Here is an 18669-nt window from a genome sequence, read left to right as displayed (position 1 = left end):
GATTCAGATTGAGCATGTGATTTTAAACAATTTTCCAATGTACTTCTATTAGCTTGTGTGTGTTGTTCTCTTGGTATTCATTGTTATGGATACATAGATAGGCTCAGAAGATGCTATAGGTGGCTGCACATGCCTCATGTTATTGGCTCACCCTATGTGTTCACCAAGCTCCCGGTAGTGCATTTCTACTTCTTCAACAAAAGATACCAAGAAAATGAAGCAAATTAGATAATAGAAGTAAATTTGAAATCTTCTTAAAATTGTATGATCTATCTGAATCATGAAATAAACATTTTGGGTTTCATGTCCCTTTAAGGGAAGAGAAGCTACCCCAGTCTTTTTCCTTAAAGGGACAGTATTCACTCATTTTCATATAACTGCATGTAATAGACACTACTATAAAGAATAAGATGCACAGATACGGATATAAAAATCCAGTATAAAACTGTTTTAAAACTTACTTAGAAGCTCTCAGTTTAGCTCTGTTAAAAAAGGTGGCTGGAAAGCCCACTGCAAGTGGCAAATAAGACACTCCACCCCCTCCCCCTTCTTTTGCATATGAAAAGACCCTTTACACAAACAGGAGCAAGCTGGAGAAGGTATCTGACGGTATTCACATAAAACTTTGGGGCTTGGTTAGGAGTCTGAAAATCAGAGCAATGTTATTTAAAAATAAGCAAATCTATAAATTTTTTTAAAAAAGAAAACTTTATGGGCTTTATAAAAAGATCATCTACAAAACATTTATGCAAAGAAAAAATGAGTGCATAATGTCCTTTTAACTACACATGTGCAACCAGAGTTCATGCTATATATGTGTATTAGTTAGTATGGTTAGCAAGGGTTCTTTTGTTATGTGGGGCAGGGAAATCTGTAAAAAACAGAATTTATGCTTACCTGATAAATTACTTTCTCCAATGGTGTGTCTGGTCAACGGCGTCATCCTTACTTGTGGGAATATCTCTTCCCCAACAGGAAATGGCAAAGAGTCCCAGCAAAAGCTGTCCACATAGTCCCCCCCAGGCTCCGCCCACCCCAGTCATTCGACCGACGGACAGGAGGAAAAAACAGGAGAAACTATAGGGTGCCGTGGTGACTGTAGTTAGAGAAAATAATTCATCAAACCTGATTAAAAAACCAGGGCGGGCCGTGGACCGGACACACCGTTGGAAAAAGTAATTTATCAGGTAAGCATAAATTCTGTTTTCTCCAAAATTGGTGTGTCCGGTCCATGCCGTCATCCTTACTTGTGGGAACCAATACCAAAGCTTTAGGACACGGATGAAGGGAGGGAGCAAATCAGGTTACCTAAACAGAAGGCACCACGGCTTGCAAAACCTTTCTCCCAAAAATAGCCTCCGAAGAAGCAAAAGTATCAAATTTGTAAAATTTGGCAAAAGTCACAACATCAGGTTCAGCCTGTTGAGAAATTTTTCCTGAATCTGAAATTTCCCCATCTGACAAAACCTCCCTCATGGCCCCTTCAGATTGGTGTGAGGGTATGACAGAGCAATTATCATCAGCACCCTCTTGCTCTTCAGTGTTTAAAACAGAGCTATCGCGCTTTCTCTGATATGCAGGCATTTTGGATAAAATATTTGCTATGGAGTTATCCATTACTGCCGTCAATTGTTGCATAGTAATAAGCATTGGCGCGCTAGAAGTACTAGGGGCCTCCTGCATGGGCAAAACTGGCGTAGACACAGAAGGAGATGATGTAGAACTATGTCTACTCCCTTCATCTGATCAATCATCTTGGGCAACTTTACTATCTGTGGCAGTACTGTCCTTACTGTTTGTTTGGACGCTATGGCGCAATTATCACACAATTTTGAAGGGGGAGACACATTGACTTTCATATATAGAACATAGCTTATCTGAAGGTACAGACATGTTAAACAGGCTTAAACTTGTCAATAAAGCACAAAAACCGTTTTACAACAAAAACGTTACTGTCTCTTTAAATTTTAAACAGTGCACACTTTATTACTGAATATGTGAAAAAGTATGAAGGAATTGTTCAAAATTTACCAAATTTTCACCACAGTGTCTTAAAGCATTAAAAGTATTGCACACCAAATTTCAGAGCTTTAACCCTTAAAATAAAGAAACCGGAGCCGGTTACAGTTTTAACCCCTCTACAGTCCCAGCTACAGCCTTTGCTGCGACTTTACCAAACCCAGGGGGGAATACGATACCAAATGAAGCCTTCCAGGAACCTTTCCAACTACTTTCAGATCCACACACATGCATCTGCATGTCTTGCTCCCAAAAGTAACTGCGCAGTAATGGCGCGAAAATGAGGCTCAGCCTACAACTAGGAAGGCCCTTCCTGACTGGAAAGGTGTCTAACTCAGTGCCTGATGTTAAAAAACGTTCCCCAAGCTTTTAAGTGTGAATTTCAAACATAAACATGTATAAAATGCTCAAATAAAGCAATCGATTTTGCCCATAAAAGTGTCTACCAGTTTTACAGCCCATATTAAGCCCTTTATTCTGTTTGAGACTAAGAAAATGGCTTACCGGTCCCCATGAGGGGAAAATGACAGCCTTCCAGCATTACACAGTCTTGTTAGAAATATGGCTAGTCATACCTTAAGCAGAAAAGTCTTCCTCTCACAAACAGAACTCTTCATCTTTTTCTGTTTCAGAGTAAATAGTACATACCAGCACTATTTTAAAATAACAAACTCTTGATAGTAGAATAAAAAACTACAACTAAACACCACATACTCTTAACCATCTCCGTGGAGATGTTGCCTGTGCAACGGCAAAGAGAATGACTGGAGTGGGCGGAGCCTGGGGGGGGGACTATGTGGACAGCTTTTGCTGGGACTCTTTGCGATTTCCTGTTGGGGAAGAGATATTCCCACAAGTAAGGATGACGCCGTGGACCGGACACACCAATGTTGGAGAAAGTAAAACATTAAACAATATGCTCATTTTACAAAATAAAGCTGCAGTTTTCATTGCAAAATTCTTCTCAGATATGAAGGTACATTATCATGCAGCTTACAGTTTGTGTTTAATGTCCCTTTAAGTAGAAAACCATAATTTAAATCAAATGCACCCTGATACATACACACAAATAAATAAATTAATTAAAGAATAGGCTGATTATTTTAAAGAACCGTTAAAAACAGCAGAATTGTCTAATCAACAAATGCATGAAACAAGACAATGCAATAGAACTTGCTCTAAATTTTAAATGAACAGTAGATTTTTTTCTGACAAATTTAAAAATGTGCTTACATTTCCTGCCCTCTGTATTATGTGACAGCCTTCTACCAATCAAAAAATGCCAATGTGAACTATTGCACATGCTCAGTAGAAGTCTAAAAAGACTGCACAATTTGATAATGGAAGTAAACATTGGGAAGTGGTTTAAAATTGCATGTTGTATCTGAATCATGAAAGTTTAACTTTGATTTAGTGTTTCTTTAAAACTGATAGATTTTATAGTCTTATAATGCAATCTCCCACAGCTCTATTGGGGGATAGTAACATACTCAAGTATAAGAACAACAAATTAAAACTCTAGTTCAAGATGTTAAGAAGTTATATACTGTATTTTAAAAGTGTAATCTGTACTTTGATTTCACCATCTAGTAATAATACATGCATAGATACAACATGCGAAACAGGACAAGAGGTCAAGGATATTGAAACAGACAAGTCCAATCAATGAACAGCTGCTTGAAAAGTGCTTTCTAATGGAGTGGAATACTGCTGGCGCCATCTTGTGCCAAAAAGGTGCAAATACAAGCTACTCAGAAAGAGATTATTGCAAGTTTGTTTTTGTTTTTTTTCACAAGCACATCCTAATTAGAGACTGGATTGGGACCTGCAAGGTTCAGTTACAAAAACTTGCTACTGTGTGTATTATGGATTACAAAAAAAAAAAATGCTACTGTAAATAAAAAGATAATTTAAAAACCCTTCACTGTAAATACAGTAAGGAAACAATTGCCATTTGAGCCCATTTACAAGTCCCAAGTGCATAGGAAAATGAGCTTTCCAACAGACTGCGCAGCAATTACAAATTCTAGTTAGCATAATTGAAATTGAGGGGCAAAATGAATATTTCCTGGCTTCTATTCATCATAAAATACATTTTTCTTAAAATCTCAAAAATCCGTCAAGCACAATCTGCAAAAAAAAAAAAAAAAAAAAAAACACACACAAGGACACAACTTTAACCTAATGTGTTTATTAAAATTGTTTATGACATCTGTACTTATCAGCAGGTCAGCAGATTAGGTTTCACATAAAAATACATGATACATATTGGGCTTAATCTGCAGCTGAGCATTATGGGTCGCATCTGCATGGAAGCCATAAAGCTTTGCATGTCTAGAATATTTTGAGGCATTGAAGTACTACATGTTCAATAATTATGTGGGAAATGAATCCCACAAGTCTGTCAAAAGAACTGAAATAAGGGGGCAGTCAGCAGAGGCTTAGATACAAGGTAATTACAGAGGTAAAAAGTGTATTATTATAACTGTGTTGGTTGTGCAAAACGGGGAATGGGTAATTAAGGGATTATCTATTTTTTAAAACATCAAACATTCTTGTGTTGACTTTTGCTTTTAAAGGGACAGTCTTAACCAAAAACAGAATTTATGTTTACCTGATAAATTACTTTCTCCAACGGTGTGTCCGGTCCACGGCGTCATCCTTACTTGTGGGATATTCTCTTCCCCAACAGGAAATGGCAAAGAGCCCAGCAAAGCTGGTCACATGATCCCTCCTAGGCTCCGCCTACCCCAGTCATTCGACCGACGTTAAGGAGGAATATTTGCATAGGAGAAACCATATGGTACCGTGGTGACTGTAGTTAAAGAAAATAAAATATCAGACCTGATTAAAAAAACCAGGGCGGGCCGTGGACCGGACACACCGTTGGAGAAAGTAATTTATCAGGTAAACATAAATTCTGTTTTCTCCAACATAGGTGTGTCCGGTCCACGGCGTCATCCTTACTTGTGGGAACCAATACCAAAGCTTTAGGACACGGATGAAGGGAGGGAGCAAATCAGGTCACCTAAATGGAAGGCACCACGGCTTGCAAAACCTTTCTCCCAAAAATAGCCTCAGAAGAAGCAAAAGTATCAAACTTGTAAAATTTGGTAAAAGTGTGCAGTGAAGACCAAGTCGCTGCCCTACATATCTGATCAACAGAAGCCTCGTTCTTGAAGGCCCATGTGGAAGCCACAGCCCTAGTGGAATGAGCTGTGATTCTTTCGGGAGGCTGCCGTCCGGCAGTCTCGTAAGCCAATCTGATGATGCTTTTAATCCAAAAAGAGAGAGAGGTAGAAGTTGCTTTTTGACCTCTCCTTTTACCGGAATAAACAACAAACAAGGAAGATGTTTGTCTAAAATCCTTTGTAGCATCTAAATAGAATTTTAGAGCGCGAACAACATCCAAATTGTGCAACAAACGTTCCTTCTTTGAAACTGGTTTCGGACACAGAGAAGGTACGATAATCTCCTGGTTAATGTTTTTGTTAGAAACAACTTTCGGAAGAAAACCAGGTTTAGTACGCAAAACCACCTTATCTGCATGGAACACCAGATAAGGAGGAGAACACTGCAGAGCAGATAATTCTGAAACTCTTCTAGCAGAAGAAATTGCAACCAAAAACAAAACTTTCCAAGATAATAATTTAATATCAACGGAATGCAAGGGTTCAAACGGAACCCCCTGAAGAACTGAAAGAACTAAGTTGAGACTCCAAGGAGGAGTCAAAGGTTTGTAAACAGGCTTGATTCTAACCAGAGCCTGAACAAAGGCTTGAATATCTGGCACAGCTGCCAGCTTTTTGTGAAGTAACACCGACAAGGCGGAAATCTGTCCCTTCAGGGAACTTGCAGATAATCCTTTTTCCAATCCTTCTTGAAGGAAGGATAGAATCCTAGGAATCTTAACCTTGTCCCAAGGGAATCCTTTAGATTCACACCAACAGATATATTTTTTCCAAATCTTGTGGTAAATCTTTCTAGTTACAGGCTTTCTGGCCTGAACAAGAGTATCGATAACAGAATCTGAGAATCCTCGCTTCGATAAAATCAAGCGTTCAATCTCCAAGCAGTCAGCTGGAGTGAAACCAGATTCGGATGTTCGAACGGACCCTGAACAAGAAGGTCTCGTCTCAAAGGTAGCTTCCAAGGTGGAGCCGATGACATATTCACCAGATCTGCATACCAAGTCCTGCGTGGCCACGCAGGAGCTATCAAGATCACCGACGCCCTCTCCTGATTGATCCTGGCTACCAGCCTGGGGATGAGAGGAAACGGCGGGAACACATAAGCTAGTTTGAAGGTCCAAGGTGCTACTAGTGCATCCACTAGAGCCGCCTTGGGATCCCTGGATCTGGACCCGTAGCAAGGAACTTTGAAGTTCTGACGAGAGGCCATTAGATCCATGTCTGGAATGCCCCACAGCTGAGTGACTTGGGCAAAGATTTCCGGATGGAGTTCCCACTCCCCCGGATGCAATGTCTGACGACTCAGAAAATCCGCTTCCCAATTTTCCACTCCTGGGATGTGGATAGCAGACAGGTGGCAGGAGTGAGACTCCGCCCATAGAATGATTTTGGTCACTTCTTCCATCGCTAGGGAACTCCTTGTTCCCCCCTGATGGTTGATGTACGCAACAGTCGTCATGTTGTCTGATTGAAACCGTATGAACTTGGTCCTCGCTAGCTGAGGCCAAGCCTTGAGAGCATTGAATATCGCTCTCAGTTCCAGAATATTTATCGGTAGAAGAGATTCTTCCCGAGACCAAAGACCCTGAGCTTTCAGGGATCCCCAGACCGCGCCCCAGCCCATCAGACTGGCGTCGGTCGTGACAATGACCCACTCTGGTCTGCGGAATGTCATCCCTTGTGACAGGTTGTCCAGGGACAGCCACCAACGGAGTGAGTCTCTGGTCCTCTGATTTACTTGTATCTTTGGAGACAAGTCTGTATAGTCCCCATTCCACTGACTGAGCATGCACAGTTGTAATGGTCTTAGATGAATGCGCGCAAAAGGAACTATGTCCATTGCCGCTACCATCAACCCGATCACTTCCATGCACTGAGCTATGGAAGGAAGAGGAACGGAATGAAGTATCCGACAAGAGTCTAGAAGTTTTGTTTTTCTGGCCTCTGTTAGAAAAATCCTCATTTCTAAGGAGTCTATAATTGTTCCCAAGAAGGGAACCCTTGTTGACGGGGATAGAGAACTCTTTTCCACGTTCACTTTCCAGCCGTGAGATCTGAGAAAGGCCAGGACGATGTCCGTGTGAGCCTTTGCTTGAGGAAGGGACGACGCTTCAAATAAGGTGTCTAATACAGTGCCTGCCGATATTATTATATCAAAATACCCAGATAAAATGATTCCTCAAGGCTAAATATGTGTTAATAATGAATCGATTTAGCCCAGAAAAGTCTAAAGTCTTAATAAGCCCTTGTGAAGCCCTTATTTACGATCGTAATAAACATGGCTTACCGGATCCCATAGGGAAAATGACAGCTTCCAGCATTACATCGTCTTGTTAGAATGTGTCATACCTCAAGCAGCAAGAGACTGCACACTGTTCCCCCAACTGAAGTTAATTGCTCTCAACAGTCCTGTGTGGAACAGCCATGGATTTTAGTTACGGTTGCTAAAATTATTTTCCTCATACAAACAGAAATCTTCATCTCTTTTCTGTTTCTGAGTAAATAGTACATACCAGCACTATTTCAAAATAACAAACTCTTGATTGAATAATAAAAACTACAGTTAAACACTAAAAAACTCTAATCCATCTCCGTGGAGATGTTGCCTGTACAACGGCAAAGAGAATGACTGGGGTAGGCGGAGCCTAGGAGGGATCATGTGACCAGCTTTGCTGGGCTCTTTGCCATTTCCTGTTGGGGAAGAGAATATCCCACAAGTAAGGATGACGCCGTGGACCGGACACACCTATGTTGGAGAAATTGTTATTGTTTAAAAAGATCGATAATGCCTTTACTACCCATTCAACAGCTTTACACAACCAACATTATTATAATAATATACTTTATACCTTTAAACCTCTAAATTTCTGCCTGTTTCTAAGCAACTACAGACAGCCTCTTATCACATGGTTTTTAATAAGCATTTCACAAGGGACTGCTAATTCATGTAGGCCATATAGATAACATTGTGCTCTATCCCATGGAGTTGTGCATGACACTGCACTAATTAGCTAAAATTCAAGTCAATAGATGATAAATAAAAAGTCATGTGATAAGGGGGCTGTCAGAAGAGGCTTAGATACAAGGTAATCACAGAGGTAAAAAGTACATTAATATAACCGTGTTGGTTATGCAAAACTGGGGAATGGGTAATACAGGGTTTAGCTATCTTTTCAAACAATAACAATTCTGGAGTGGACAGTCCCTTTAAGTAAGAAAGGCTTGTCACCGTCATTTTGTTAAAAAAATATATATATAATTGTTTTGCAGTTCCACATCTCATCACCTCTGCTGAGGCCAATTAGCAACAGTTACGTAGCAGGGTTAAAGTTAAAGTTAAACTACAGGAAAATAGGGGCAAAATATAGTGAAAGCCTATTGCTAAATTGTTTTACTATCCATAACTAAACATTTTACATTACAATCTACCTTTAAGAATGTGATCCAACTGGAAAATCCGGTTTTCTTATACCGAGATTGGGTAACCACATGGATAGTGCTAAGAATCAGGCTATTCTAAGGCATCTCGCAGTGGTTAAGGCTGCTGAATGACATTTAATAAATAACATACAAGATTAGAATGGCAGAATATTTGAAAACCATAGGCAGATAGATATTGATGGGAGTCTATCCTTGTTTCCTTGTAATGAGACATTCTGAGCATAGCTTTAAGCATAGCCCAGGCATTCCTTAATTCCCTATACAGCCTTTTCCTTAGCATTTCTAAGATGTCAGGATCTTCATTATGTCACGTGGAGTTTAAAATATTGAGAGAGAAAAATACTAATTTACCTATTTAGTACATTTCCCCCTGTTTTGCAGTGATGACTATTCATACTGTATGCACCAAGTTCATTAATTCTATACAAAGTTATAAAGTATTAAATAAAATAAAGTCTTAAAGGGACATTAAACACTAAATACATTTATAAACACAGTACTGAGGTTATCCCCCCCCTCCCTCTAGTCATGTGCGCTGCCATGTTGAAATCTATATTTTACTACATTCCAGTGCTGACCTGTTTGCACATGTGTAGCAAGTCTCCTTCAGATGCCAGCACCCATGATTAGTTGGAGGTGCAAGAAATGCATTTAGTGTTTAAGGCCCCTTTAATTTTTATGGTTACAGGCTTGTTCATGCAAAATTAAAAGGGACAGTCAACACCAAAAATGTTATTGTTCAAATAGCTAGATAATCCCTATATTTACTATTCCCCAGTTTTGCACAGCGAACACTGTTATATTATTATACTTTTTACCTCTATGATTACCTTGTATCTATGCTTCTGCAGACTGCCTCCTTATCTCAGATCTTTTGACAAACTTGCATTTCAGGCAATTAATGCTGACTCTTAAATAACTCCACTGGGGTGAGCGCAATGTTGTCTATATGGCACACATGAACAAACCGTACATGTTATTAGCTATTCACAGCCAGACTGTGACATAAGAGGTGGACTGTATAGTCGGAGAAATCCGCATATAAGCCTATCTAGGTTAATCCTTTAACAAAAAATACCTAGAGAAAAAAGCCAATTTGATGATAAAAGTAAATTGGAAAGTTGTTTAAAAATACATGCCCTATCTAAATCATGAAAGTTTAATTTGGACTTTACTGTCCCTTTAAATGTCTCAGAAGCTATGATTATAGCTTTATATTTCCTTTAGTATCACTTTAAATATATCTGCACTATACACAAATACCGGTATATAAATAATACCTTAATAAAATATCAACTATAACTTGCATCTTGTGCACTGATATTTCTTGTGTACTATGCACTATACAGGCAACCCAAAATAAACCGTAGCAAACGTGGCAACGTCTTATTGTTTTCAGGACCTGTAAATTCTGACGCAGATATTTTAGTCCCCACCCCCTCTCCGGACAATAACAGTGAAAAGTCTAGAATATTAGACAAATGGGCAAAAAGTAGCAGCCAAAAAGGAAGATGTGTATATATAAGGTTAAAGGGATTAAGGGTCAAATACAAAGGTAATTCCCTTATATAAAATGGAGGGCATGTGAGGTCAGAAGATTTAGGTTAGCCAAGTCTGTAATTCTGTGTGGGTAAGAAAAGGAAACCGATGAAACAAATGGGATTAAAGTATTAGTAAGAGGACAGAATGGGAAGGGGACTATAGTAAAGTCAGTATTTCCTTTACAAGCATATACTTAAAGGGACAGTATACTCTGATTTTCATATAACTGCATATAATAGACACTACAATAAAAGGAGAATATGCACAGATACTGATCTAAAAATCCAGTATAAAGCCTTTTAAAAACTTAGAAGTACCCAGTTTAGCTCTGTTGAAAAGGTTAGGCTGGGACACCCAGTGAAATGGGTTGGAAAGCAAATAAATGCAGACACGTCCTCCCCTGCATATGAAAAGACGCTTTACACAAACAAGAGCAAGCTGGACTAGGTAGACAACAGTCTACTTCTAAAACGTTGGGGCTTGGTTAGGAGTCTGAAAATCAGCAAAATGATATTTAAAAAATAAGCAAAACTATAAATTTAAAAAAAAAAAACCTGTATGGACTATATAAACGGATCATCTACAAAACATTTATGCAAAGAAACATTTTGTGTACAATGTCCCTTTAAAGGGACAGTGTACCATAATTTTTCCCCCCCTTAATGTGTTTCCAATGACTAGTTATACTAGCTGCAGAGTATAACATCATGTATGATACATTGCTTCTTTAGGTTTTTTAATTTTGTATATCAAAATTGTTGTTTTTGTTTTTTTAAACCACAGCCCATTCAAATGGGTTGGGCTTGCAGCAAAATCTGATCATCCTACTTTATCACTTCTTGTACACACATATGCTTCTTTATATTATTCCTGACTGTATACCAAAGTCCAATACTGGGAGTGTAATTTATTCTGCTATGTTTATACAGCAATTGTGTGTGTGATTCTTTTCGTTTTCTAAACTCTATAGTCAAAAGAAAGAAGGGGTTTTCCTCATACAAATTATGGCTATTGGTTATGGTTATAAAAAACTCTTTGCACGTTGGTGCTCCCATGAGCCTTTTCTCAAATAAAGGGACATTTATTCATGTCAGAGGATCACCATTACCACAGTGATGGCTATTACAATGTATAAAGGGGCTTTATTTTAAAGAGAGGCTTATGGACTATAAAACAAGGGGTCTTGGGGTCTCTATGCCTTGTTGATTGCTTATTATAAACGCAAAGACATTTACCATTAAAAAATGTATTAAAATTGTAATAAATAAGGTTGTAAACAAATTGTCTGGGTGTATTTGTTTCCCTAAACTCTATAGTGAAAAGAAGGTGGCGTTATCCTCATGAGGGCCTTTTAGGATATTGATTTGCATGTAGGGGCTCCCATGAGTCTCTTTTCAAATAAATGCACGCTTATTCATGCCAGGTGTTCACTTTGACCACCTGGCAATAATACTTATATAGGGGCTTTATTTTAAAGAGGAGCTTCTGGGCTTTAAAACAAAGGGACATGGGGACTTTTTGATGGCCTGGTATATTGTCATAATGTGCTTAAATATGTGTTTGTTTTTTAAATTGTGCTATACTTTATACCCCCAAGACACGCCTTTCAGTGTGTGTCTTAGGGGTTTCTAGGACCTAAAGTGATGGTAATTATATCGTTTTAGTAGCCTGATTCTAATAATATAAATGATAATAAGTAGAGTCGCTAACTGTATGTTTAGGTATTTATATAATTGTATACTCACTATTGTATTGCGGCATCCATTTGCCCCGCCCCCCTTGTTCTTCCTGGTTTTTGAACAGAGCAATTTCAATTGTGATGGGAGCTCCGTATCTAATGAGCTGTGGGCATTAATTTCTTCAAAATCGCAAACGTGCATGCATTGCTGGAAGGCTGAGAAGATCCATAATGTAGCAAACACATGCGCAAAATATTTTTTTCCCCCTAAAAACAAACATGCCAAAATGCCATGATTCTGATTGGACAACAGCAATAACGTCATCAGAAAACAAAATGCACTTAGTGGCGGGGCTGCCGGAGTGCACAATTCAATCGGAGTGTTTTGTTTTAGACTACAATAGTAAATTGGATTATTGAAAGTTTTCATCAATGAAACCCATAGTAATTTATGTAGCTGCATTGATTGCCACTACACAGCCTTGTTGAATTTAACATCACTTTAAGTGAGCTGAGATCAAGGAGTTTAAATTCTTACCCCCCCCCCCCCCCCCATCCAGCTGCCCTACACTTCCAGGTTTCTGGGGTTTGATGTCTGTGTAGAATTGGGCTTAAGGACTGATTGTTCACTGGCTGGTAGACAGATCTCCCCTACCGTTTAATTGGTGGACTGTGACAAGTCTCACAAGAGTAAAAACAAACAATATTTTTTCTCTCTCTCAGAACCAGAGCATCCGGGTTAAATAAAAATATATTTTTTTTAAATGTTCTTTTTTTAGATGCAAGGAAGCCTTTATGTACCTTCAAAGGGACATTCTGGTGCGAAATTGACAATCAAATTTATTAGCGTTATTAGTTTTTGCACTACTGAGACTCCAATTCTATGTTTAATTCTAACAAAGAGGTTAAACACATAGAGTTGAAGTCTCAGTAGAGCTGTTGAAGTCTCAGAGAACTGCTGGTCCCGAGCAGAAAACAGGTGGTGAGCCAATCAGCAATGGCAGTCGCACAACCTCACCAATCACCAGCTCTGTTCAGCACTTGCGGCTCTAAATAGGACTTTAACTATGTCCTTAACCCCATTTGGTTAAAAACCATACAGGTTGGAGATTCAATAATGCAAAAGTTACATTGTTGTTTTTTTTTGCAATAAAAACAGAATTTATGTTTACCTGATAAATTACTTTCTCCAACGGTGTGTCCGGTCCACGGCGTCATCCTTACTTGTGGGATATTCTCTTCCCCAACAGGAAATGGCAAAGAGCCCAGCAAAGCTGGTCACATGATCCCTCCTAGGCTCCGCCTACCCCAGTCATTCGACCGACGTTAAGGAGGAATATTTGCATAGGAGAAACCATATGATACCGTGGTGACTGTAGTTAAAGAAAATAAATTATCAGACCTGATTAAAAAACCAGGGCGGGCCGTGGACCGGACACACCGTTGGAGAAAGTAATTTATCAGGTAAACATAAATTCTGTTTTCTCCAACATAGGTGTGTCCGGTCCACGGCGTCATCCTTACTTGTGGGAACCAATACCAAAGCTTTAGGACACGGATGATGGGAGGGAGCAAATCAGGTCACCTAGATGGAAGGCACCACGGCTTGCAAAACCTTTCTCCCAAAAATAGCCTCAGAAGAAGCAAAAGTATCAAACTTGTAAAATTTGGTAAAAGTGTGCAGTGAAGACCAAGTCGCTGCCCTACATATCTGATCAACAGAAGCCTCGTTCTTGAAGGCCCATGTGGAAGCCACAGCCCTAGTGGAATGAGCTGTGATTCTTTCGGGAGGCTGCCGTCCGGCAGTCTCGTAAGCCAATCTGATGATGCTTTTAATCCAAAAAGAGAGAGAGGTAGAAGTTGCTTTTTGACCTCTCCTTTTACCGGAATAAACAACAAACAAGGAAGATGTTTGTCTAAAATCCTTTGTAGCGTCTAAATAGAATTTTAGAGCGCGAACCACATCCAAATTGTGCAACAAACGTTCCTTCTTTGAAACTGGTTTCGGGCACAGAGAAGGTACGATAATCTCCTGGTTAATGTTTTTGTTAGAAACAACTTTTGGAAGAAAACCAGGTTTAGTACGTAAAACCACCTTATCTGCATGGAACACCAGATAAGGAGGAGAACACTGCAGAGCAGATAATTCTGAAACTCTTCTAGCAGAAGAAATTGCAACCAAAAACAAAACTTTCCAAGATAATAACTTAATATCAACGGAATGTAAGGGTTCAAACGGAACCCCCTGAAGAACTGAAAGAACTAAGTTGAGACTCCAAGGAGGAGTCAAAGGTTTGTAAACAGGCTTGATTCTAACCAGAGCCTGAACAAAGGCTTGAACATCTGGCACAGCTGCCAGCTTTTTGTGAAGTAACACAGACAAGGCAGAAATCTGTCCCTTCAGGGAACTTGCAGATAATCCTTTTTCCAATCCTTCTTGAAGGAAGGATAGAATCTTAGGAATCTTAACCTTGTCCCAAGGGAATCCTTTAGATTCAAACCAACAGATATATTTTTTCCAAATTTTGTGGTAAATCTTTCTAGTTACAGGCTTTCTGGCCTGAACAAGAGTATCGATAACAGAATCTGAGAACCCTCGCTTCGATAAGATCAAGCGTTCAATCTCCAAGCAGTCAGCTGGAGTGAGACCAGATTCGGATGTTCGAACGGACCTTGAACAAGAAGGTCTCGTCTCAAAGGTAGCTTCCATGGTGGAGCCGATGACATATTCACCAGATCTGCATACCAAGTCCTGCGTGGCCACGCAGGAGCTATCAAGATCACCGACGCCCTCTCCTGATTGATCCTGGCTACCAGCCTGGGGATGAGAGGAAACGGCGGGAATACATAAGCTAGTTTGAAGGTCCAAGGTGCTACTAGTGCATCCACTAGAGCCGCCTTGGGATCCCTGGATCTGGACCCGTAGCAAGGAACTTTGAAGTTCTGACGAGAGGCCATCAGATCCATGTCTGGAATGCCCCACAGTTGAGTGATTTGGACAAAGATTTCCGGATGGAGTTCCCACTCCCCCGGATGCAATGTCTGACGACTCAGAAAATCCGCTTCCCAATTTTCCACTCCTGGGATGTGGATTGCAGACAGGTGGCAGGAGTGAGACTCCGCCCATTGAATGATTTTGGTCACTTCTTCCATCGCCAGGGAACTCCTTGTTCCCCCCTGATGGTTGATGTACGCAACAGTTGTCATGTTGTCTGATTGAAACCGTATGAACTTGGCCCTCGCTAGCTGAGGCCAAGCCTTGAGAGCATTGAATATCGCTCTCAGTTCCAGAATATTTATCGGTAGAAGAGATTCTTCCCGGGACCAAAGACCCTGAGCTTTCAGGGATCCCCAGACCGCGCCCCAGCCCATCAGACTGGCGTCGGTCGTGACAATGACCCACTCCGGTCTGCGGAAGGTCATCCCTTGTGACAGGTTGTCCAGGGACAGCCACCAACGGAGTGAGTCTCTGGTCCTCTGATTTACTTGTATCCTCGGAGACAAGTCTGTATAGTCCCCATTCCACTGACTGAGCATGCACAGTTGTAATGGTCTTAGATGAATGCGCGCAAAAGGAACTATGTCCATTGCCGCTACCATCAAACCTATCACTTCCATGCACTGCGCTATGGAAGGAAGAGGAACGGAATGAAGTATCCGACAAGAGTCTAGAAGTCTTGTTTTTCTGGCCTCTGTCAGAAAAATCCTCATTTCTAAGGAGTCTATTATTGTTCCCAAGAAGGGAACCCTTGTCGACGGAGATAGAGAACTCTTTTCCACGTTCACTTTCCATCCGTGAGATCTGAGAAAGGCCAGGACGATGTCCGTGTGAGCCTTTGCTTGAGGAAGGGACGACGCTTGAATCAGAATGTCGTCCAAGTAAGGTACTACAGCAATGCCCCTTGGTCTTAGCACAGCTAGAAGGGACCCTAGTACCTTTGTGAAAATCCTTGGAGCAGTGGCTAATCCGAAAGGAAGCGCCACGAACTGGTAATGCTTGTCCAGGAATGCGAACCTTAGGAACCGATGATGTTCCTTGTGGATAGGAATATGTAGATACGCATCCTTTAAATCCACCGTGGTCATGAATTGACCTTCCTGGATGGAAGGAAGAATTGTTCGAATGGTTTCCATCTTGAACGATGGAACCTTGAGAAACTTGTTTAAGATCTTGAGATCTAAGATTGGTCTGAACGTTCCCTCTTTTTTGGGAACTATGAACAGATTGGAGTAGAACCCCATCCCTTGTTCTCCTAATGGAACAGGATGAATCACTCCCATTGTTAACAGGTCTTCTACACAATGTAAGAATGCCTGTCTTTTTATGTGGTCTGAAGACAACTGAGACCTGTGGAACCTCCCCCTTGGGGGAAGCCCCTTGAATTCCAGAAGATAACCTTGGGAGACTATTTCTAGTGTCCAAGGATCCAGAACATCTCTTGCCCAAGCCTGAGCGAAGAGAGAGAGTCTGCCCCCCACCAGATCCGGTCCCGGATCGGGGGCCAACATTTCATGCTGTCTTGGTAGCAGTGGCAGGTTTCTTGGCCTGCTTTCCCTTGTTCCAGCCTTGCATTGGTCTCCAAGCTTGCTTGGCTTGAGAAGTATTACCCTCTTGCTTAGAGGACGTAGCACTTTGGGCTGGTCCGTTTCTACGAAAGGGACGAAAATTAGGTTTATTTTTGGCCTTGAAAGGCCGATCCTGAGGAAGGGCATGGCCCTTACCCCCAGTGATATCAGAGATAATCTCTTTCAAGTCAGGGCCAAACAGCGTTTTCCCCTTGAAAGGAATGTTAAGTAGCTTGTTCTTGGAAGACGCATCAGCTGACCAAGATTTCAACCAAAGCGCTCTGCGCGCCACAATAGCAAACCCAGAATTCTTAGCCGCTAACCTAGCCAATTGCAAAGTGGCGTCTAGGGTGAAAGAATTAGCCAATTTGAGAGCATTGATTCTGTCCATAATCTCCTCATAAGGAGGAGAATCACTATCGACCGCCTTTACCAGCTCATCGAACCAGAAACATGCGGCTGTAGCGACAGGGACAATGCATGAAATTGGTTGTAGAAGGTAACCCTGCTGAACAAACATCTTTTTAAGTAAACCTTCTAATTTTTTATCCATAGGATCTTTGAAAGCACAACTATCTTCTATGGGTATAGTGGTGCGTTTGTTTAAAGTGGAAACCGCTCCCTCGACCTTGGGGACTGTCTGCCATAAGTCCTTTCTGGGGTCGACCATAGGAAACAATTTTTTAAATATGGGGGGAGGGACGAAAGGAATACCGGGCCTTTCCCATTCTTTATTTACAATGTCCGCCACCCGCTTGGGTATAGGAAAAGCTTCTGGGAGCCCCGGGACCTCTAGGAACTTGTCCATTTTACATAGCTTCTCTGAGATGACCAAATTGTCACAATCATCCAGAGTGGATAATACCTCCTTAAGCAGAGCGCGGAGATGTTCCAACTTAAATTTAAACGTAATCACATCAGGTTCAGCTTGTTGAGAAATGTTCCCTGAATCTGTAATTTCTCCCTCAGACAAAACCTCCCTGGCCCCATCAGACTGGTTTAGGGGCCCTTCAGAACCATTATTATCAGCGTCGTCATGCTCTTCAGTATCTAAAACAGAGCAGTCGCGCTTACGCTGATAAGTGTGCATTTTGGCTAAAATGTTTTTGACAGAATTATCCATTACAGCCGTTAATTGTTGCATAGTAAGGAGTATTGGCGCGCTAGATGTACTAGGGGCCTCCTGAGTGGGCAAGACTCGTGTAGACGAAGGAGGGAATGATGCAGTACCATGCTTACTCCCCTCACTTGAGGAATCATCTTGGGCATCATTGTCATTGTCACATAAATCACATTTATTTAAATGAGAAGGAACTCTGGCTTCCCCACATTCAGAACACAGTCTATCTGGTAGTTCAGACATGTTAAACAGGCATAAACTTGATAACAAAGTACAAAAAACGTTTTAAAATAAAACCGTTACTGTCACTTTAAATTTTAAACTGAACACACTTTATTACTGCAATTGCGAAAAAATATGAAGGAATTGTTCAAAATTCACCAAAATTTCACCACAGTGTCTTAAAGCCTTAAAAGTATTGCACACCAAATTTGGAAGCTTTAACCCTTAAAATAACGGAACCGGAGCCGTTTTTAACTTTAACCCCACCAAGCCCAAAGGGGAATACGATACCAAATGACGCCTTCAGAAAGTCTTTTCTATGTATCAGAGCTCCTCACACATGCGACTGCATATCATGCCTCTCAAAAACAAGTGCGCAACACCGGCGCGAAAATGAGGCTCTGCCTATGATTTGGGAAAGCCCCTAAAGAATAAGGTGTCTAAAAAAGTGCCTGCCGATATAATCTTATCAAAATACCCAGATTAAATGATTCCTGAAGGCTAAATATGTGTTAATAATGAATCGATTTAGCCCAGAAAAAGTCTACAGTCTTAATAAGCCCTTGTGAAGCCCTTATTTACTATCTTAATAAACATGGCTTACCGGATCCCATAGGGAAAATGACAGCTTCCAGCATTACATCGTCTTGTTAGAATGTGTCATACCTCAAGCAGCAAGAGACTGCTCACTGTTCCCCCAACTGAAGTTAATTCCTCTCAACAGTCCTGTGTGGAACAGCCATGGATTTTAGTAACGGTTGCTAAAATCATTTTCCTCATACAAACAGAAATCTTCATCTCTTTTCTGTTTCTGAGTAAATAGTACATACCAGCACTATTTTAAAATAACAAACTCTTGATTGAATAATAAAAACTACAGTTAAACACTA

General features: G+C 40.7%; 1 protein-coding gene across 3 annotated transcripts in view; it reads right to left on the bottom strand.

The window, feature by feature from the left end:
* RARA (retinoic acid receptor alpha) overlaps positions 1–18669 on the bottom strand; it is a 309687-nt gene that overhangs the window by 60370 nt on the left and 230648 nt on the right. The gene's annotated exons all lie outside the window — the stretch shown is intronic.

This window comes from Bombina bombina, chromosome 1 (assembly GCF_027579735.1).
Source record: "Bombina bombina isolate aBomBom1 chromosome 1, aBomBom1.pri, whole genome shotgun sequence".
NCBI lineage: Eukaryota > Metazoa > Chordata > Amphibia > Anura > Bombinatoridae > Bombina > Bombina bombina.
This window is presented reverse-complemented; position numbering and strand designations above follow the sequence as displayed.